Here is a 24,300-nt window from a genome sequence, read left to right on the forward strand (position 1 = left end):
GGGGTCAGGCGACGAGCCAGTCTCTATTCCAAACGCTGAGAATAATGGGAATGGTACTCAGGATTCCTGTTCCTCCTTCCATCAAAGCCAGAAGGGAGAGGCTTCATTGAGGCTGCAGGAGAGAAGGGCAAATGTTGTCACTCTCAACTGTGAAGCTATGTCCCCAAAGATATATGCAGGTCTGCGTGTTTGACTATGTGCTTTTCTGACCCCATTCACAATGCCCAGTCAAAGATGTTGGTTCCCAAAGAGAGCCATCAGTCACCCACTGACCAATTCCTAGACTCTGAAGGCGAGGAACTATGTCCGTTGCCCATCGAGATCAGAAACACATATTCCATCCAAATCTATTGGTCAATGTGGCTGAGCCCAAACTCTGTGTGTTCAACCGGATATCCCTGAATTTATGCATTTCAAAATTAGCTTCTAACACTCATTTGAGTTGGGCTGTTAGATGAAGGAAGGAGTTACGGGAAGAGCTTGTTCGATCAGATGTCACTTGCAGAGTCTAGATTTTGGAGCTCGACCATGTTTCTCAAAAGCAAACCACAGGAGGCAGTCTTCACTTTGGATTCAAGTTACAAACGGATCCTTTTCTGATATTTCGTGTTTCTTTCGGTGGACATCTAATATTTACACACAGAATGGCATCAGTGGAACAGATTATGCCAAATGTATTTTCATCCATTTTTTGACTTTATTTCACGATGTCGATCCTGAAGTTTCATGAGTTAATTCTCTCTCTGATTGCCCATCTTTCAATGTCTCACAACATCTCTCCCTCTTTCTCCATGATAGTTTCAACTGCTCCAGACGTTTAAATGTTTCTTTTATTTTATTCAGTCCACGATTTGGTATATATCTCCATACACAACTGCAACTTCAGGCAAATTCCATAGTGCCGTTACAAAAGGAATTTCAAGATCTTGACCATGCAGGAACGGGGAAAATATTTCAAAGTCAGGATTGTGAGTGTCTTGGATTGGGGACATGCAGGGTCTAATGTCCACATATATCTTCAGCCCTTGTTCTTCCAGGGGGAAGTGGTCATTGTTTTGGAAATTGCTGTCTGCGGATCTTTGGAGAAGTTAAGCAGTGCGTTTATTAGTTGGTAAACATTGGTGCTACTGTGCATTGAATGTGAAAGGACGTCATGACTGTGTACCGCAACATGAAATGTAAACTCTCTTTTCTCTTTACAGATGTTGCCAGACCTGCAGAGGTCTCCAGCAAATTCACTTTTTGTTTGTCTCTCACTCGTCTGAATATTTCTTATTCACATCGCCATCCAGAAGTCTTTTAAATGTTACACGATTATAAACCTGCACCACTTCATCGGGCAGCTCATTCTAATCATTCACAATCTATGTGTGAAAGAATTGCCCCTTTGGTCCTTTTTACATATTTCTCATCTCATGGTAAGCCTAGGCCTTTTTGCTTGGACTCTCTATTTTAAAGAAAAAGATTTGTCTATTTGCTCTCTTCTTGTCCCTCATGATTTTATAGATCTCTTTAAGTTCATCACTCAGCTCTTGACTCTGCAGGAAAAAATAGCCCCAGCCTAATCAGCCTCTTCCTCTATCTCAACCACAAAACCTTCAACTCTGTCACCATCCTTGTCATATTTTTTCTGAACCCTTCCAAATTTCACAAGTTCTTTCCTATAGCTCAGAGAACAGAATTGCACACAATATCCCATAAGTGGTCTACTCAATATTCTGCACAGACACGACGTGAAAACAATGACCAAAAAAGGCAGCAATACCAAAAACAGCCTTCACTGAATTATCTATCTACAACGCCAATGAGTTGCAAAACTGTTTACAAAGTGCGATCGCTCACGGCAACCAATTTGAACACGAAAAGCTGTCACACACATCAGAATGTTCGGAAGTGGAAGAGCTGTGCTCGCTTTGCTGCTGACGGGGCAAAGACAGCAGTAAGAACGCTGTTACTGCATCAATAGGCGTGGGCCAATACGTAAGAAATTAGATATTGTGTGGGCATCTGTAAGTATTTATCACATAGTCAATTGAATGTTTCACAGTAACGCAGACTGCTTCTCAATTCAAGGAGTGAAGAGTAGTCAATTCACATGACTGTTTCAATCACATGACCACGGTTTGAACCCAATCCGCATGAGCCTGTGGGAGTATTCACTGGAGAATCATTTGAAATCTCGTAGAAAGGGTGTGTGTGCTGGACTCATTTGATAGCTCCTCCGAGGAACTCAGTGCAAACTAGGAAAACGATCGCTATTGATCCTTACAGCCTTCATCTGGATGTCGTGTTTATTTTCTCCTGGTACATCTGTAAGTGCTCCATCTTCGAAATATTAATTAGCACAGATGGTGTCCAATTAGCCTGTTACACCTGTACTGACATGAAGCAGGATCATGATTGATCTGTGCCTTCCTACCATCAGAAATTTGTGAATTGGAAAATAAAACATTTTCAGAGGAAAAGCTATCAAAACAATTGGCATTATCATTTTTAATACAGTAGCCAAAACGATTGCCCGCCACTGATCTATCCTTACTTCCCTCTAAAATGTCATGCAGCATAAAAACAGACCTTTCGCTCAAGCTGGTCCATTTCGGTAAACATGTCCACCTTATGCTAACCTGATTTTCAGGAAATTCGCTCATATCCTCCTTGGAGTTTCGTATTCAAGTATTTTCCCAAATGCCTTTTAAATGTTATTAATATACTTGCCTCAACAACTTCAAAGTTACACCTAATTTCCATCACTGTGCATGGTTCTATTCTCCATGTCTCTAAGTTAGACCACACTGGAAGTAATGTACACTGCTCCATTAATAACAAACCTCTGTTAGACCATACTCGGAGCACCGTAGGATGGTGCACAGCTCTGATTTCATTATGCTCAGTGTGATGCTGTTTTGGTGCCACAATGTATGGAACATTTTATTAATTGAGACCTCATTTGCTTTTTGCAGTTAATGAGCTGGAACTTGAGTGTGAAGGAGGGATCTGCAGAGAAGAAGACATTCATGAAAATGAGATTGCCTGGAGTCGGAGATGTTCCTTCAATGCCATCTGCTGATTTATTATAATACATAAAAACGGGGTGTTTCCGATTGTAAGATTCATCTGACTTCCGACTGATGCTCACTGTCATTTTTATCAATCAGGTTCTGCTTTATTATCAAAAGTTAACCATTCAATGACCAACTGCATTCGAAAAGATAGGAGTACTGCTCACTGGATTAATTACCACATCTTGGACGTCTGTGAGTTTTTAACTGGGTTTAGTTTATGCACACAATGACAGGAGAAATAGAGTGGTCCAAAATGGGAGGGACACATTGCCATCACGGAGCTGTATTATTATCTACACAACCAATGTCACTGCCCCCGCATTACTGTCCCAAGCGGTGTCTATCTCTTCTTTTCTGCACTCTTGCTACCCACCTCCCACTTCCGGTTTCCTTGACGAAGTTTCCCCAAACATTCCAATTCTCTTTCCATTTCGGTATTGCTCTGTTCCTAACATTCCCCCTCGGTCCTTCTTTATCACTTCTGTTTCTTCCTTTGTGATTCTCCATCCATTCACCGGTCCTTTATTCTCAAGCCTTATTTAACCTGGTCTATTTCTCATTTTGTATTTTTCACTCTTTCTTTTCTCAGCTACTTATTTGCCTTTGTTTCACCCCAGTCCCGTTCCATCACCTCTTTCTCTCCTTCCTCTATTAATTCCTTCGGTGTCTGTTTTGCTGTTTCTCCCTATTTCCTTTTCCCTTTTTCCTCCTGCTGTATTTCTCACTCTTTGTCTTTGCCTTCTGTTTGTCCCCATAAATATTCTGTCTGTTTCTCCCTCTTTTTACCTGTTTCTCTGATTCTCCCCAGCTTTCTCATAACATCCCCATTAGGATTCCTATTCGGCCCACAAAGCACACACCGACCCTCTAATGCTCACAATCCGCGACCATCACCCTTGGGAAATTTCTCATCGCTAAGCCACCATGTTGCACATCTGTAGACAGTTCGGGCAATTGAACATGACCAACCCACCCAACCTGCATATGTTTGGACTGCAGGAGGTCATTTGGATCAACTTCATTTAACCGACACAGGCACAGTTACCCTTGGATGGTGGCTTTGCGGTTCTCGGATCAAAATGGCCAATTTCCACACTCTGGGGAATCAACTCTAATGTTACTCGCACACCATCTCACGACACAGATAGTTAAGCGAAGGACATGTCTCACCTGACAGCCACGAGTGTCAGCGTACCGAATTTGGAGGGGCGGGCACTTGCAACATCAATCTTCCCAAACAAGTGTCCATGAAATGTTTTTGTCTCTGAAATTGTTTATATTTGGAGTAGAACAGAGTGAGGATGTGTGTATTTGGGAATCGACAACAACACCCAGAAAATAATCCTCTAAGCTGCTCCACAGATCTTCTGACAAACCTCTCGCTCTCACTTGCTCTCTTCCCCAGCTTACATGTGTATATCCAATTTATTTTTTCCTACCTATTCAGAAATAGGCTGCCTGAACTCCATGGTCTGACAACACATACGAGTGAGACTGGAATGTCACAGAGATCATTGCTGACGCCACAATATTTCAAGGAAAATAAAGCTTTTTGTATTATTTTAAAGGCATCAAGTGGTATGGAGTGTTAGTGAGAATATGACATTGTGGTCGAGGATCATTTACCAGCAGATTGAGGCGGCAATGAGATTTCAGCGTGTCCTAGTTTTCGTAGTTCTGGGTCTGTCTCTCTCTGTCAGTGTGTGTTCCTCTCTGTCTGTCTGTCAGTCTGTCTGTTTGTTTGCCTGGCCTTCAAGGACAGGTGCATTCCGACTCATATGGAGGCGCAGAAAAGGTGTGAGGGGCCGATTGGTCTATTTGCGATCCTATTGAACGTGTTTGTCGGGTCTCTCTCTCTCTGGGTAATTGTTTTTGTGGATGTATCTCTTTCCCTGCCATTGTCTTGCCCTTCCTTTCTCTCGAAGGGAAAACGAACAGAATGTTGCATATTGAAAATATCAGAGGAGGCAATGTCATTCGTCGGACTGATGGGGAGTGAAGAATTACCGGGACCAGTAGCGCTGCGTGGACTGACGGTTAGGATCAAACTCAGCCATCATCACCTTGGACAGCGTTTAGTGTTTTTCACTGTGTGGTCCAACCTTTCGAAAAGACCCACCCACACGCCCCAACGTGGTGGCGGCAAAACTTTGAGGATTAAATAAGTTCATGGCAAGGTGATGGCCCGATTGCAGACACGGCCGGGAACCCAAGAAGGAGGAATAATACTCCTTTCTTCTTCTAGCCACCTCCTCCTAGCCCGGAAAGGACAGTGGGCAGAGCGAATCTGACACCGTTTACAATCCTAATTTCATGGGGATTTGTCCAAAAGCCCCACGTTAAGAGGCAAATGAGAAGCTGACTCCTGCAACGTGATAACTGGAATAAAGCAGGAAAACACGGATTGTGAATATTGGCAAAGATTCCCGAAGTCTCTTTCTGTTTCTAAGTTTATTTCTGTCTTATTCTCATGTTCTCACTCTACTTCTATTTCTCTCTCACTCTATTACTCTCGGTTCTCCCATAGTGTGTCTTTCCCTCATGTTTTGTCTGCATCTTTTATTGCTCACTCTGAAGCTCTGCTCATCTCTTTTATTATTAAACTGCAACTGTGTATCTCTGTCCCACACATTCTCATAATTATCACCGTTTATGACATTCTATTGTCCCATTCACTCTCATCACTGCACCCATTTATATCTTACTCTGTTTCTCTGTCCCTCGCTGTCTGTCCATCACTCCATCGTTTCTCTTACACTTTATTTCATACATTCTCTTTCCGTTGATATATTGCTCAATCTCTATTTGTCGTCCAATCTGTCTCGTTGTCATTATTTCTGTCACTCTCACTATGGCTGGTTCTGTATTGATTTCAACTTATCTCTATCATTGTCTCATCTCTTTGTGTCACTTGTCACCCTTAAGCTGTCTCAATTGTTTTGTTTCGTCTTCGTCTCACTCACTATGTAACAATCTGAGTCAGTGTCTTTCATTTTCCGTCTCTCACTCCCACTGCCTCACGTGTATCTGTGATATTCTTTGTCTCTCACTCTTCCCTTCTCCTTTCTTACTCTCAAACATTCTGCCTTTCTGTAACTAGCTGTCGAGCTGCCTGTTTCACTGTCCGTCCCTCTCCCTTCGTTACTCCAAAGTGAACAGGCTGTGTTTGAGGTTTTGTCTTGGGTCGTACTGTTAAGCCAGCAGATGTTTTGAGGACGGATTCTGTACAAGGTCCGTCCTAACTCCTAAGAGCTGAGTTGCTCTGAACCCAACATATCCATAACAATACGTTCCTGGTTGTATGGTACTCGACAGGCTGAATCCGTGACCGCTTGAAATCATTAAAATCCGTACTCGCCTTCCGATAAATCCCGGGCTTGCACCATCTCAATACATCTGCATTCAGAGAATCTGTCCAAATTTCATTACCTCCTTCACTGAGTCAAATTGCTATTCATTTTCGGTAATCCCACAAGCTGTCTGTGAGATGGCTATTCCAAGATTTATAGTTAGAATCCCGGCGGTCTATAAGCTGAAACTGAATGATCTGGTCCAAGTGATGTTGGACGATGTTTCCGTTGACGGGGAGAATAGGAACCGATGGCACAGCCTGAGACTAAAGGGAAGACGTTTTAAAACGTGGAATCTATGCTGCTGTATCTTCCACCGTTGCTATGTCACTGCCTGTCTCTTCCTCGTTTCTCTCACGCGTTTTTTTGCATCTCACCCATATATCACTCATTCTCTCTTTGCTTTTCACTCTGTTTCTTTGTCATTCTTTCTGTCAATCTCACTCTGTCTGCTTCTATGTTTATTTCGATATATGCATTCATCATTCTTTCATCTCTCTCACTGTTGCTTGCCTGTGTGACGCACATTGTCTCACTCACTCTCTCTCATCCCACTCTCACTTGTTGTGGAACAATCTGATTCACTCCCTTTCACATTACCCTCTCGCTTGTTTCTCTGCCAAACATCCTACCTTTCTTTCTGTCTGCCGTGCTTTCTGTTTCACTGTCCGTGCCTCTCTGCCTCGATCACACTCTCTTCATCCGTCTCTTTGCCGCTCAAACGAAGTCCCTATTGCACTCAATCTGTGTGCACGTGTGTCGCTCTGTGGGTGTGTGTGTGTGTGTGTGTGTGTGTGTGTGTATGTCTGTGTGTGTGTCTGTGTGTGTGTCTTTCATTCTCTTACTACAGCTGCCTGGTTGAATTGTCGACTCTCTGAACATCGGTTTGAACTTTTTGTTTCCGGATGCTGCTCCACACAATACTTTCTCTGACGTTTCTTTTCCTATGACACATCTTCCTGGCTGACATGCGAGGTATTGTAAGGAGCGATTCAGGACAAGGTCCGTCCTAACTACCTGGAGCTGCTTATGAATATGGAACCCCCGTTCCTATGAATATGGAACGGGACAGGTCAAATTGGTGAGTGTTTTAAATCATTCGCATCCATACTCACATTCTGCTCTTTCCCAGGCTTGCTCCATCAAAATACCTTGGCATCTCAGAGCCTCTGTCCAAATTTCAGTTTACATTTCACTGGGTTAAGCTGCTGATCATTTTTCCCAATCGCACAGGATGCCAAAGAGATGGCTATTTGAAGAATTGCATTCACATTCCCAAACATGCGACGTGGAATATTGAATGGCCAGGTCAGACTGCATACTTTAAAGATGTTTCCATTTGTACGAGCGAATAACACCCGAAAAGACACTCTGAGAGTAAAGAGAAGCCAATTAGGAACCGAGACAAGGAGAAATTTCTACAGTCAGAGATTGATGAATCTATGGAATTCACTGCCACAGACGGTTCTTGAAGTCAGGTCGTTGAGAACTTTTAAGACTGGGATAGATAGATTTTGGTTATCATAGGATCAAACATTACGGGGGGTAAGCGGAAAAATGAAAATGAGAAACGTTTTGTCCAGGATTAAATGGCGGAGTAGACTCCATGCAGTAATTTCCGAATCATCTTGGATACATTCTAGAGAGATGGGACCGTAAACGAAGTGCGGGTGCACCTTAACTGGAGGGACAATAATACCCTCTGCGTGAGGTCTGCTGGAGTTCTTTGAGAGGGTTCAAACTAGATAGGTAGGGGGCTTGGAACAGATGGTGCTGTAGGTCGTGTAGGGGTAGATACATCCTGAGAGTATTTCTGAGAAGGGGCTAGCACTTGATGGAGCAAAGGTGCAGTCATTGTGGTGGGTTTAATTGTGGCTATTTTAATACAAGTATCAAGAATACATGTGAGCAACTCAGAATGTCGATCAATAATTCGACCTGTCGTGTTTTGGTCATCACAGAGACTTGGATATCAAAAGGCAGGAGTGGTATGAGATGTTTCCTGGTTTAGACGTTTCAAACCAGAATGGACGTTTTCTGTAAAAGAGGTGGGGGAGTGGCATTGCTAATCAGCGATAATATCACAGCTGCAGAAAGGAAGATCGTGGAGGAGGGTTTGTCTCCAGAGTCAGTCTGGTTGGAAGTCAGAAACAGCAAAAGAATAGTCATTTTATTGGGAGTTTTCTGCACTCACCCCAATAGCAACAGAGGCACGGAGGAAGACACTGGGAGTCAGATTTTGGAAAGGTGCAGAAGTAGCAGGATTGTTATCGTGGGTGACTTTAACATCCATAATATTGATTGGAATGTATTATTTCATACAGCTTTGATGGAGCTGCATTTGTGGGGTGTGTTCAGAAAGCATTCCTGACTCAAATTGTGGATAGGTCGGCAAGAGGGGAGGTCACATTGGACTTGGTATCTGGCAATGAGGCACACCAGGTTTACAGGTCGCAAGTGGGAGTGCTTATCAGTGACAATGATCACAACTCCTAGACGTTTTGGTTTCTCGCGGAGAATGTAGGAACAAACGGTTTGAGAAGGTATGTAATTGGGGGAGGGGGAATCACAATTCTATTAGTCTGCAATGGAGGCTGCTAAATAGGAATAGATGTTCACAGGAAAATGCACGACAGAAACGTGAAGATTGCTCGGAAGCTCCAGCTGATATTGCTGGATAGGTTTGTGCAATTGAGACAAGGAAGGGATTTTAGGTTAAAAGAACCTTGTGTGACAAAGATGATGGAACGTCTTGTCATGAGAGAGAAGGAGATTTACTTAAGGTTGAGCCAGCAATGGTCAAATAGCGTTTCAGAAATTTACAAAGACCTGAAGAGTGGACTTAGGAGAGCTGGATGGGCCCTAAAAAGCAATGGAGCCGAGTATGAAGGGGAACTCGAAAGCAGTCAACACTTATTTAAGGGATAAGAGGATGACCACTGTGAGTTCGGGCCGATGAGGGCTTGTGGAGATAACTTTCCCCTGGACTCAGAGGAAGTCATTTATAAATACCTTGATTCAGTATTCACAACAGATGGCGCCCTTTGCGTTTCTGGTGACAGCATGAAGTAGATTGATATAATCGAGCCGTTGATGTTAGGAAGGAGATTGTGCTGAATATTTTGATAAATGCAAGAATACATAAATCCCTTTGGATAACAGAATGTACGCTAGGATATTTCAGGAAGCCATGTAAAAGTTTGCCTCTGGCCATGATCTTTGCGTCATTACTGAGTACTGGTTTAGTACCACATCGTTGGAGTGTGGCAAATGTTATTCCCGTGTTCAGAAAAGCATGTTCAGATGTTTCTGAGAATTACAGACTAGCTAATCTTACGTTGGGGATGGGCAAAATTTTGTAGAATTTTCTGAGAGACGGGATTTATGATGACTTGAAAATCGTAGTTTTATTATATATAGTCAATATAACTTTGTGAGCGGCAGGTCATACCTCAAAAACCTTATTGAATTCTTTGAGGATTTGATAACACATGTTAATAACGGTCGAGCAGTATGTGTGGTGGATATGGAATTTCACAAGGCGTTTGATAAAGTTATCCATTTTAGGCTTAGTCAGAAAATAAGGAGGATCGGGAGAAAGAGAACCTGGTTGGCCACTTATAGAATTGGATGGCACATAGAAAATGGAGAATGATAGTAAATGGAAAGTTTACAGCCGGGATTTCGGTGACGAGTGGGGTTCCGCGGGTAAAGTTCTAGGACCTCTGCTCTTCGTGATTTTTATCAATGACTTTAGTGAGGAATTGAAGGTGGGTTCATAGGTTGACCAATGACATGAAGTTTGGTGGTGTTGTGGATAGTATGGAGAGCCGTTGTAGATTTCAACGGGACATTGCAAGGATAGAGACATTAGCTGATATGTTGGAGGTGAAGTTTAACCCGCAAAAGTGTGAAGTGATTCACTTTGGAAGGTCGAATGTTAATGCAACGTACAGAATTCCTGGCAATGCAGAGTTACAGAGGGAACCATGTCCATAGATCCATCAAAGTTGCCATCCAAGTTGATAGTTTGTTAATGAGATGCACGATGTGTTCACGTTCATTCACATGGAGATTGAGTTTAACAGCTGCGCGGTTATACTGCAGCTCTATAGACCCCTGGTAAGACCACTGTTGGGACATTGCATTCAGTTTGATCACCTCATTAAAAGAAAGACTAACGGAAAGTTCGGAGAGATCTTCCCAGGATATTGCCTGGACTGGAGGGCATATCTTAAGAAGGAAGGTTGAGGCAAGTAATAACTTTTCTCATTTTAGCGATAGTGTATGAGAAGTGACTTGATTTTCTTGCATAATATTTTGAGAATTATAGACAGAATCGATAAACAGATTTTTGTCCATAGCGTTAATGTCTATCACGAAGGGAATATTTAAGCTCATTGGAGGAATGGTCAGAGAAGATGAGAGAGCTGGTTTGTTGACACAGGCAGTGCTGGGTGTGTGGAATATACTGTCAGTAGTCGTAATAAAATCAGATATATTTTTAACCAACTCGTCCATCGGCACGTTCGATCAGTGTTAGCGCTTCTGCTATACAGCACCACTGACCCGGGTTCGATACCATCCTCACTGGAAGGTCTATGAGGAGTTTGTAAGTTTTCCCCTTTTCTGTTTGCTTGCCCTCCTAGTGCTCTGGTTTCCTTTCAGAGCCACACATATATACAGGTTAGGTGCATGCGCCATGTTAAATTGCCATTAGTGGTCAGGAATGTGTAGGCCAGGTATATTAGGCAGAGGAAATGTAGATTCATAGGTGTGGGGCCATGGGTTTGGGAGCGATATTCTTTAGAGGGCCAATGTGGACCTGTTGGCCAAATGGTTTGTTTCCACACAGTGGGGATTTTATTTCTATTAGTGCAATGAAAGGTATGTCAGTTTGCCTGAGTTTAGAGTAGGATAAAGGTCTGGCACAACACCGAGGACCAAATGCCTTTACTGTTTTGTACTTTTCTATGTTCTTTATTTAGGCTTGAAATCTCAAAGAATCTGGAAGGTTATTGGGAGATGTAATCGAAGGTTTGGATTACTAACAGGGAAAGATAAGATATATAAGAACAAACAATGTGCACAAGTTGACGTTGAAGTCAAATATGTGCTGGTACAAAATCACGGAATTCGCGCCCTCGGGTCATTGTGGGTAAACTGCAACGTATGGATTACTGTGAATCAAGAAGGCAGTTCACCACCACATCCTCACAGAGACAACTCGGGTTGGGCATTCAGTGTTAGCCCGCAACCAGAGATGTCCACATTATAGTCTGAGAACGAGGGTCAGGCAATGCAGGAAAGATGACAGAACACACTTCTGCACTAAAACAGTTCTGGAGGTTTGGAACTCACACACTCAAATGATTAGCGATGCTAATTAAATGTTACATTTAAATGTGAGATTGATCTTTTTTGAGGCAGAGGAATAAGGGATATGGTCCCAAGCCTTGCATATGGAGTTGTCTTACAAATTAGACATGATCTTCCTGAGTAGCTGACCAGACATAATGTGCCAAATCGCCTATTCCTGTACCTACATACTTTTGAAAAATTGACTTCAATCCTCGAAGGTTCACTAATTACTCAGGCCCTTAACTCAGCTCGATTTATGATGTAAGCGTTAAGGAGATATTTCCAATTTTTCATTCCAGGTACTGTCAGTCTGGGTTAGTGATCTGCACCTTATTAGAACGTAAAGTGCAGCCAGTCGCCATTGTATCAATAATTGATACCACCAGTGTAAGCTGTGAACCCATAAAGAGAGGATGATCGTTTCTTCTCTCATTACAACAACGATGATGTGGGCGACACTGTTCTTCCTACTTGGTTCCCTGGTACTTATGGAAGCCACCACAATTGGTAAGTTTTACTTTTTGTTTTAGTTGCAGAGGTTTTTAATCTCTGCTTTGGCAAACATGGGAAGCATGGCTTGGAAAAGTAACTGATGTGTTCTTTCGATGTGTGCTGCCATCTGTGTGTCTCATGTGTGTCCCTTCTGTCAGCACATACTGTTTCTGTCATCTTGGAAGAGAAAGAAATCCATTCAGGAAAAAAAAATGAGTGGAATTCCCATTGGGTGCAGAAATTGTACGCCTGATTTTTTTCTTATTATACGTATTGATGACCAAGTAGTTATTCCCTGCCAGCTCAGTAGTCACATCCACATGCAGTACCTCAAAGATAGCCAGCTGTAGTATTGCAATGGAAATGTCCCAGCTGCAAGCCGGAAGGCCGGGTTTCAGTCAGTACCTCCCCCAGATGCGTGTAACTACATCGCTGAACAATGTGATTCAAAAATAGCTCCCCCAGGTTTGTTCAAAAATACATTCATAGCTGTTCCATGAGATTGATATGTAAAGGTCAGGACGTTTTGCTAAGAGTGAACCAGACACTCGTTAAAGTACTGGTGGAATACTATAAGTAACGGTGGGCATCTTATCTGAGGAAAGATCATAAGATCAGAAAACCACAGGAGCAGAGATTGGGCCATATCGCCCAGCGAGTGTGCTCTGCCATTCAAACACGGCTGGTAGAGTTTTCAACCCCATTTTCACACTTTCTTCATGTAAACTTTGATCACCTTCGCAACCAAGAATCTAACTATGTCAGTCTTATATGTACTCATTGACCTGGCTCCCTGAACTTCTGTGGCAATGAATCCCATATGTCCAACACTCCTTATCTCTAAATGTTCCTGTTTATCTCCATGCTAAGAGTTCTTCCCTTAACTCAAAGGCTGACTACTCGATTCCTCGTTTTTATTTCTGCAAAAGGAAACACCTTCCAAATTCCACTTTGTCCTGTACTTTCAGTATTCTGAAAGTTTCAGAGATAAGTGATGGTTCTGAACTCTATCGAGTTCAGTCCCAGAGTATGCAAATCTTCCTTAAATGTTCAGTCTTTCATTCCTCGAATGACTCTTGTGAACACCTACCACACCGCTGCAGAGGTATGGAGTCCAAACCTGTGCACAATACTCCAACTGTGGAATGACCAGAATTACAGTGCCTCAGATGTACATCCGTGCGCCTTTGTTCTCGTCTTTCGAGATGCTTGACAACATTCTATTTGCGTTTCTGATTACCGACTCAACTTGTACGTTTACCTTAAGAGGATCAGAGACCAGGACTCTAAGTCCCTTTGAACTTCAGATTTCTGAATTTTCTCCCCATTTTGAAAATAGTCCATACACCTAACCGTTCTCCTAATCTCTAAACCTGTTTGAAACCCCAATGTCTCCTCAATTTTACCAGCCCCTCCACTTATCATTGTCTCATCTGCAAACTTAGCCAAAATGCTCTTAGTTGTTTCAGCTAGATCGTTGATATATGAAGTGAAAAGCTGTAGTCCCAACACTGACCTTTGTGGAAAGGCACTGGGCACGGGTTTCTTTTCTGTTTTTATCCCACTTTCTGCGTTCTGCCAGACAGTCAATTTTCGATACATGCTCGTACCTGGCATTTGACAACATCCGGCCATTTCCTACTATGTTGCTTCCTTCTGCATCTCATCAAAAACCTTCTGGAAGTGGAGATACACAACATGGATTGGCTCTCCTTGGTCTAACCTTCTCTATGCCCCCTCAAAAAATTTAAAAACGCCTTGATAAAACAATACTGAGTTTGCCCTGTTTTGCGATGCATTTTTAAGTATTCAGAATTCCCACCCTTCACAATGGATTCCAAAATCTGACCATTGACTGAAGTGAGTCAATTTCATTCTGTAATTTCCTGTCTTTCTCCCTATTCCATTCTGAAACAGGGGTTTAACATTAGTAAGCTTCCAGTATTCGAGGAGTCTCCCTGAATTTGGTGACACCACAAAGATCACTATTGAAGGCTCCACTATCTCTTCACTTATCTGCTTCAGAATTGTGGCACGTAGCCCATCTATATCAGGTAATTTCCACACTTACAGGTTTTCCATTTTTTTCAGCACCTTTTTCTTGTTGCTGGCCACGGTATAATTTCTGCTGTACACCACCCGCCCCCCAACGATGTTAGTAGCCCTTTTCACAGCAAAGACTGATGCAAATTAATCATTCAGCTCCTTAGTCATTTCTTTGTTTCCAGTCGGAGCAGAATTTGAGGAATCCAGAGAACATCACGGAACTGACATCAGCTATGGAGAGATTGAGTAGGACAGGATAATATTAGTGGGAGTGGAGAAAAATGAGATCTCAGCTTGCTGAAACATGAAAGACTCTAAGAAAAAATATTCAGTGGAGAACAGGAGATGTTGTTTACCGTTGTGCAAGAATTGTGGACCAGAGTGCAACAGCTCTGAATAAAGTGTAGCCCATTTATGTCGGCATCGAAGAAGATTCTCTACTTTTGAAGGGCATTAAAACGGTGAAATTCTTCAGCATAGAGTGCATTGTCATTCAGTACGTTTATGGGTGAGTTTGACAGATTTTCAGTCAGGATGGGAATCGAGCAATTATCCGGGAGGTGTAGGAAAGGGAAGTGGAGATGATCAGCTCAGTCATGATACCAGATGCACAAACCGTTTTACATTCGAACATACTTATGCAGACCTTCTTGCAGATACACACTCTCTTTCAGACACACATGTGCAGATCCACAGACACACACATACACACTTCCCCTCTCTCCCACCCACACATCCATGCACACACACACACTCTCTCTCTCGACCTCTCTCCCTCACATGCACACAGAAACACACAAAAGTCGATGGTGTGACTTCTTTTTAACTACAACCTTTAATTCTCTCGGGAATACAACTTGAAAGAAGTTCTGGGATTTACATATTAAGGAATCTGAACGTCCACCCATTCTAAAAGACGAAAGATTGAACAGCAACCTCGGTTTGTTTAATATATTACATGTGTTTATGACATACTGATATTTTGCTCTAAATGCTTCGGTGTCCAAAAATCCGACTCCACGAGATATGCAACAAAAGGGCAGCGCTCTCCGGTTGCACTATAAACCTGTTGGACTATAAACTGATTTCGTGCGATTTTATAAAAGTAAATGTCCACCCCAGTCAAACATCCGCACTGACATATCATCAAATCGAAGAGCAAGTTTGACTGGCTAAACGGCCGTCTTCTGCACATCCAATTTCTTGTCCAGTGTCTGCAAATGGATGGAAGTTAAAAACGTCGTAGAATCTGAGTTTGTCCAAGTGGGAATTCAGTTCTCGAGGCTTTATTAGTGAGCTGGCATTATTGATCATGACTCAAGACGTCTGTTCTCTGAGGTCGTGTACCTACTCACAGACACCAATCTCATTTCATCCCGGTCTTGAAGCATCCTTCCTTACCGAGACCTGTTGAGTTTTCTGTCACATAATCATCATAAAATTGTACAGTTCAAGTAGGACACTCTTATGATCGTGTATGTCCTGATACTGGAAAGTGCGATCCATCTAGCTCCATTTGCCAGTATTATTTTGATTCCCCATCTAAATTCATTGAATTGAACTACACATCGAGCTCTCTTTTGAAAGCTGCCGTGGAATCAGCCTCTGCCACTTTCCAAGGTAACGCATTCCAAATCCCAGCACCTCTCTGGATAAATAAGTTACAGAGTTATTGACTTTGGGATCGTTCCATTCTTATGTTCGCCAAAATTGTCGATGCATTTTCACTCCCTGAAGGCAAGCTGCTTGAGTACCTCACAATTCCTCACCCCAATGCCTCACCGTGAGAACGCATTTCTCAGTTGTCAGTAGACTGTACCAATAGGAGGCTGGACATGAAGAACTGCATACAGTTCTGGTCTGCACGAACAATTATTGGAACACAGTTCAGGTAATATGTACCCTTACAAATCCAATAATGTCTGGTTAGAACAACAAGGGTGAAATCTGCATTGTTCTGGCATTGTGTATCTGAGTCAGGTGCCAGGTGTATGTCCTATCGCATCTGACTGTTAACATCAACGAATCTTAATTTTTCTTTTTATTCTCTCTCCTAGCGCCAATATTTTCATGTATTTTAGAAGGGAGTTACTGCAGCACCGTACCATGTGAGAAGGGTATTTCAACGAGGGTTAAAGGAGTGTGCCCCATCTTACAAGTGTGTTGCGTACGTTTGTGAAATCGAAGAAGGAAAGAACAACATGCAACACTGGAAAACATCTGCTTTTCTGATTGGAGAGTTCTGTCATCTCATCAATTCAGGCTTCATGTTATTGTTTAAACTGTACGATTCCTGGCCCACTGCTTTCTAAACTACGTGAATAAAATTGGGTGATATTGCAAACATTGATTGTCCATGTCTCACTTCACTTTCATATCAATGTCTTAACACAATGTCAGGAAGGAAAGGAGTGCTCAGAAAATGGGTATTATGCATTGATGATCTTTACACTGTCGTAGGTTGGCTGACATGTGGGTCTTTAGTGTGGCCACAACTGGAGGATCGTTTGCAGTTCAGGTCGCCACACCATAGGAAGGATGTAAACGCTTTGGAGAGGCAGGGAAAGAGGTTTACAAAGATGTTGCTTGGATCAGAGACGACTGGTTACGAACAGCCTTTTGACAAAATGTGGATTGTTCGTGCTCGGGCTTTGGAGATGAGAGGCGATTTGAAGGAAGTATATAAAAAAATGAGGGGCTTGGATAGGTTACCTAGCCAGATTCTTTTGCCCAGTTTGGAAATTCATTGGGCAACGGTTTAAGTTAGGGTCCATGTTAAAATGGTAAACATGAGACAGTTTTTGTTAACACAGAGATTTGTAAATGTCTGGAAAGGATTGCCAAAAAAGGTGGTGGACGAGGATAGAATAGCAAAATTGTCAGGCAATTAGATAGATGGAAGAACAGGCAAAGTGTACAGCGTTATGGACCATGTGAAGGCAGATAGGATTAGTTTGGAATAATACACTTGTCTTCACAGACATATTGCAGAAGGGTGTGTTCCTATGCTATACGCTTCTCTCTTCAATTAAGCATTTTAGCTTCGGTGAGAGGCTGGATTTAAACGGATTGTTTTCATTGGATCAGAGACAATATTGGGCAGGCCTGTTTCATGAGAAGACGTTTATGAGGACTAAGAAAGAGTCAACAGAAAACAACTGCTCTCCTCAGTCCTATAAGGGGACACAATTGGGAATTGAAAAGCATAAGATCTGGAACCGCGTTGAAGGTAATCTCCTAGCCGTTCTGAATCTCTGATAGAACCGAAACCAACAACAACCCGCAGACAATGAAATTGGCTCGTTTTCCACTATTCTTTTTCAGAAAGGGGTGCGTGATGTTCCATTCAGTGGGCTGTTTTGCCATCTCCAATACATTTCTGTCCCATCTCCAGGACTGGAGGGGAGTTTGGAGGCGCACTGGGAAGTAGCAGGAGAGAAAATGTGCGCTGCTTGCTAGTGTACTACCGAGAGAACACCACTCTCGTCACTTCTTCAATCATCACAAAAGCAGATTTACAGTCTCATGTAGTGGCAGCTTAAGTAGTTGATAATGATAAGGCTGTGGGTGTGGATGTACTTGTGAAGACAGTCCAAGTCAGTGTTAGTCACAATACCATATGTCTGGCCGCAGATGTATAGACACAGAAGAACAGCAGTAATAACAGTGTTATGCAAATGCAGTTACTGTTGGAAATGAAACAGGCCAGTGATAACCACGGCAATGTGAGTCTGGAGTTAACTGTAGATACAGAGCAGGCCACTGGGAACCATAGTATTGAGGGTCTGTAGTCAATTGCAGGGAAAGTCCATGCCAGTGGTAACGACAGCGCCGTGACTCTGGTTAATATTAATTTACATGTTCTGTGAATGGACCCACATGCAGATACAAAGCAGGTCAATGACAACCAGAGTGTTATAAGGATCGAATCACATGTACAGATGAACAGATTAGGGTTGACCAAAATGCAGTTGTTCAGTACAATGTAGATACAGAGCAGTTCAGCGGTGTGGGCCTGGAGTTCTACAAAGAGACACTATAGATCCGGCAGAATGAGGAGAGGGAGTTAGAAAGAGGCTGAAGAGCAGGACCTCAACAATATTAATCTCTGAATAGCTGCCAGGGTCACGTATTGGTGCTGCAAGGAATAGAAAGATAGGGGAGATGAATACATGGAGAAGAAACGGCTGCAAGGGGCATGGCTTTTTTGGATCTTGGATCAGTGGAAGCTATTCTGCTGCCAGGGTGAACTGTAAAAGAGGCACTGATTGCTCCGAAGTGGAGAACAACCAATACCCTCGCTGCAGCTTTCGCCCTAATACATGGGAGGGCTTAAGGTAGAGTGGTAGGAGATGCAATTACAGCAGCAGGACAACAAGTCAAGAGATTGACGGGAAGGCAGGTACTAAGACCAGTGAATCAGAAAGAAAGGAAAGCAGAGACGGGTGAATGAACACAACATCACTCATGGTCTAACGTGTGTTTACATCAATACAACGAGTATTACCGGTAAGACAAATGAGCGTAGAGCCTGATCAGTACATTCGACTAAGATGTTGTGCCCACTACAGAGACTTGATTGAGAGAGGGACTGGAAAGGCTCCAGGATTTCGTTGGTTTAGACGAGATAGAGAAGAAGATCAAATATATGGATGAGTTGTATTATTAATCAGACAGAATGTTACATCATCAGTCTGAGAGGAAATACAGAAGGGCATATCCATTGAGGCAATAGGTCGAGAGCTAAAAAGTTTGGTGGGTGCAAACAATCTGCCAGAATTCTAACGTAGGAACTCCAACCGCAAATGGGAACAAATATGTGGCCGGTTATAAAAAGGTTCGAAATCAAAAGAGTTTTCATAATGGGTGACTTTAACTTCCCCAATATTCATTGGACTCCCTTACAGCAATAGGGGGAAACAGAGTGGACATCCTTCATGCATGTAAGTACATTTCTTGAAACAGTATGTGGATAGCCCAACTGGCAGAGGGGCCATGGTGTAACTTGTATTGGCAAATGAGCCTGGTCAAGTGACTGACCTTTCAGTGGGAGAGCATTTTGAAAACAGTCATCGCAGGTCGTTTAGTTTGAAGATAGCTATGAACAGGGAGAAGTCAGGAGCTTCGGTTAGGTAAAAAAAATGTTGGAAGGCAATTTACATCAGCATGAGACAAGAGCTAAGGAGCTTTAATTGGGAGACGCAGTTATTGGGCAAGGCAACATTTAAACGTGGGAATTTGTGAAGATATGGTGTGGAGAGTTCCGGACCGACATGTTCCAGTGAGGTGGATGGACAAAGGTAGCAACGTAAGCGACATATGAAAACGAAGGTGGCTGTGAATTTCTTCAAAAGAGAAAAAGATGTAGGTTTAAGTTTTAGGAAGATAAAGTAGTACGGGCCAGTGAGTAATTTTTGCAAAGCAAATAAGTACTCAACCGGGGAATAAGAGAGCAAGAAGGGGCCATGACATGTCCTTGATAATTCAAGTTAAAGGGAATCTGAAAGCGTTCTATACGTATATTAAGAACTGAAGTATAACTCGGGAGAGAGTAGGACCACTCAAGACTACAGGATGGCACTTATGCTTGGAGGCAGAGGATGTTTGAGTTCCAAAGTGAATAATTTGCATCACCATTGTCTCCGTAAAACGACATGGAGGAAAGGGAGATAAGTGTGAAGCATGCCTATAGGCTAGAACATTAAAGAACACGAAAGTAGTGGAATTGGATCCCTTGAATAGTATTAATGCAGATAGCTTCCCAAGGCCTGATGTTAGCAACTTAGTTTATTGAGGGAGGCAAGTAAGGAGATTGCTCAGGCTTTGACCAAGAAAGTGGTCCTCTCGAACCACTTAAGTGATCCCAGAGGATTGGTGAATAGGCTATGTTTTCCCCGATTCAAGAAGAAAAGTAGGGATAATCCAGGTAACTATTAGCCAATAAATCTCACATCAGTGGTGGGAAACTATTGGAGTCAAATCTTACGAATAGGATTTACGCATGTATGGAAAAGCATGACATAATTTGGCGCAGTCAACATAATTTTGTGCATTGAAGGTCATGTATCACTAACTTAATTGATCTATATGACGAGGGCTCAGAGTTGATTGATAAGGGTAAACCAGATGATTTGCTTACATTGATTTTAGTAAGGCTTTTGACAAGGACCCACATGGAAGTCTCATTCTGAAAATTAAAATGAATGCAATCCACGGGGACTTGGCCGCTTGGATTGACAATTGTGTTTCTGTAGAAGGCAAAGAGTAATAATGGAATGGTGCCTTTCCGGCTGGAGGTCCGTGACTAATGGTTTTCTCAAAAGATCCGGACTCGGACCTCTACTATTTTCTGTTGTATGTAAATGAATTAGATTAAAATGTACATGAGTAGGTGAGTACGTTTGCAGACGATACAAAGATCGGTGGAGTTGTGGATAGTACAGAATTTTGTCAAAGGATACTGGGGATATATACCAGTTGCAGATATTGGCTAGTAATGGCAGACATAGTTTAATCTGGATGAGTATGAGGTGCGGCAATTTGAGAGATCAAACCTTATGGAAAAGCATGCAGTTAATAGCAGCATGCAGAACAGCATTGATGTATTGAAGGAACTTGGGATTCAAGATCTTTGCTCCCTGAAAATGGCCATAAAGTAGATAGGTGGTAAATTAGTCATACGGTGTGCTGGCCTTGATTGATCAGGGAAATGAGTTCAAAGTTCAATATGCCATGTTGCAGCTTTCTAGGAATTTGGTGAGACCACACGAAGAGTGCCACATGCAATTGCTGTCGCCACATTACACGAAGGATGTGGTTGATTTGGCGAAGGTGCAGATGAGATTTACTAAGATGCTGCTTGGATTACAGCGTTTGATCGATAAGGAGAGGTGAGAAAAATTTCAGATTGATTTCTCTTGAAGAGAAGATACTGAGAAGTGACGAGATAGATATCTGTAAAAATGTGAGATGACGAGGTAGGGTTAACACACAGAATCTTTTCCCCAGAATAGAAAAGCTGTATTCTAAGAAGTAGAAGGTGAGGGTGAACGTTCACAGGAGACGTGGTGGGCATGTTTGTAAAAAGAATGGAGTAAGAATGACGTCTGCACTTCATGTGTTATGTTATCAGGAGGCCCGCATTGTCTTGAATTTAGTAGTTCAAGGGGTGACCTAATTGATGTGTTCAATGGGTGATCAGTAAACGGCAGTGTATACAAAAATATTGTGATGTAGGCCCATCGAGTCGATGTCGACCCTCTGAAGGACATCCCGACCAGACGATATCTTTATCCTCCCCCTTTACACTTGGTTTCCCATGACTAATCCAATGATGCAGCACAACTTCAAAATGTGGGAAGGAACCAGACAAATCAGAGGAAAGAAAACAATTATGAGGTGAATGTGAAAACTCCACACAGCCAGTTCTGCATTCGTGAAATCAAGTCTGTGCCCTGGTGCTGTGAGACAGTAATGCTAACTACTGAGCTGTTGTGCTGCTTAATGACGAATTTGAGGTGACGTCAATATTCTTGCAGCTGACATGCTATAATATAATATAATACAATAATGATATAATATGGATGTCGGTTTGCTCGATGAGCTGATTCTTCATTCAGAGGCTCTCTGAAGATGTTACCTCGTATGGTGACAAAACGTCTGAAAAGAACCTTCCAGCTCAGCGAGCAAACCTACATCCAGAATGTCAACCTGAGTTACAAACGTTCTCAAGACTGGCCCTGATATGATTTAATGTTATAATATAGTATAATGTAATATGACATGACATAATGTAAGACAAGGTAATATAATATAACATAATGTTACCTTCTTTTTTTCTCCAGTTTTGACCACCTCATCTGAGGGAGAATGTTCATGGAGTCAGTTCATTAAAGGTGTACCAAACTGATTCCTGAGTTGGTGGGACTGTTCTATGAAGAACGATGTGATCAGTTTGGATAATCTTCACTGTGGCTCGTACATATGCGGCATGGAGTGTGAATTCTCAAAGAATCAGGTCATGAACTCATTGGATTGCAGAACGAGGCTCGAGGGGGCTCAATGTCCTGAATCTAATAAATTCTAGTGAGACGATGTTGGTTGAAAGCAGAAAAGAATGTTCCCGATAACCTAAGGATTCTGAACCAAATGGGGTCTCAGTCGAAGGCAAACAAGTGAGGCCATTTTCGACTGAGGCACGGGAACTTTCCTGGCCAAGTGAGTGGGGAGACTGTGGAATTATCTACTACTGAAAGCAGTGAAGGAGAAAACTCTGTTTTTTTTGTTTTAAAATAATTTGATATGGTTCTTAGAGCTCCATTGATCAAAGTGTACGGGGATAAAACAGTAACAGAGATTGCGTTTAACGATCAGCCAAGGTCACATTGAATGGTGGAGCTGTCTCTAATGATTGAATGGTTGAATGGTTTATTCCTGTTCTTAGCTTCTATGTTTCTTTGTGAAACGAATAATGCTGTGATTCATTAGTGAAAAGCTGAATAACTTAGTTCCGAGCAGACAGAATGGCAACCAACAACCAATCTGTTCCATGAATCTGGTAAATATTTGACAAGATGAAATAACATACTGGCAACATAAGGTGAAAGTTTCAGAAGAAAATAAAAAGTGACATAAGATGTGGACAGCTTTGTCTGGATACATAATTATTTGTCTGTTAACGGAGGAAGGAACAATATTCTGTTTCCTCTCGTTAGTATGTCAGCAACAAGGGATCGTTTAAGATTGTCAGTAAGAGAGGTGGGAGTGAGAAGAAAAAAGCAGGGATTCACTTCTGAGGCTTTATAAGGGTCCCCTCAGATTAGACCACATTTTGACTATTGTGAGCAATTTTGGTCCCGTATGAGAAGAATAATTATCTCAGGAATGAAAGGATTAACATGTGGGGAACGTGTTCGGACTGTAGGTCTGTATAGTGTAGAGTGATGCGGGGGGGGGGGGAGTGGTGGTGTTGGGGGCGATCTCATTGAAAAGAATAGAATACTGAATGGCCGAAATTGAGTGTATTTTGGGAGATGTTTTCATTTGCAGTAGAGACCAGAGTCGAGTGCACAGGCTTAGATTGAAGTGAAGACCCTTTACCGCGAAGATAATAAAAGATTTCATTAGCCACATCATTGTGAATCTGTGGAATTCATTGCAACAGGAGCCTGCGAAGTTCAGCTCAATGAATATATTTAAGAAAGAGATTGATAGGTTCGCCATTGTTAATGGCATCAAGACTTACTGGGAGAAGGCGAGAGTTTTTTTTTGAGAACCTTACCAGCCATGATTGAATGGCAGAGCAGACTCGATGGTCTCAATTTCTGCTTATTTGTCTTCTGGTCTTATGACTTGAAATCATGGCGAGAGATCAGTTCCTTATCATCCATGTCTTCCAGAAAATCGGAAAAATTACAAACATCATTATATGACAAGATACGGAGACAAATATAACACAACTCTCGTTAGCTTACATTCTGTCATTATTAACATGTTAGATTCTATTACAAAGGAAGTAAGAGCAAATCTTTAAACATTGACAATATCATCCAGTACACTCAGCACAAATTTAAAGTAGATTTAGTGGTAATGTCATATGTATATATGTATGTTATACAGTGAAAAGTGTTGTTTTCCGTACCATACAAAAAGTTCATACCATCAAAGAACAGTACAATAAGAAAACAGAGTGCAGATTTCAAAGTTACAGCTTCAGACAAGCAGCAGAGGAAAATTATCATGAGAATTTCAGCGGCCTGCTTAGAGTTCTGTTAGTAAAGTGTAAAACGTTGTTCTTCAATCTGTTGGCACGTGAATTAAACATTGAATTCCGTCGGGATACTCTGCCCGTCGGGCGAGAATGGAACGTAAGATAACCTGGACAATAGAGTCGAACTATTTGGGTATTTAGATTGCTAAGATATTCCAGAATAATCGACTTAACAAGAAAACAGACTATTGCTCAGATTGGGCAGGTCAAAGTCGATCTC

This window comes from Chiloscyllium punctatum, chromosome 51, assembly GCF_047496795.1.
Source record: "Chiloscyllium punctatum isolate Juve2018m chromosome 51, sChiPun1.3, whole genome shotgun sequence".
NCBI lineage: Eukaryota > Metazoa > Chordata > Chondrichthyes > Orectolobiformes > Hemiscylliidae > Chiloscyllium > Chiloscyllium punctatum.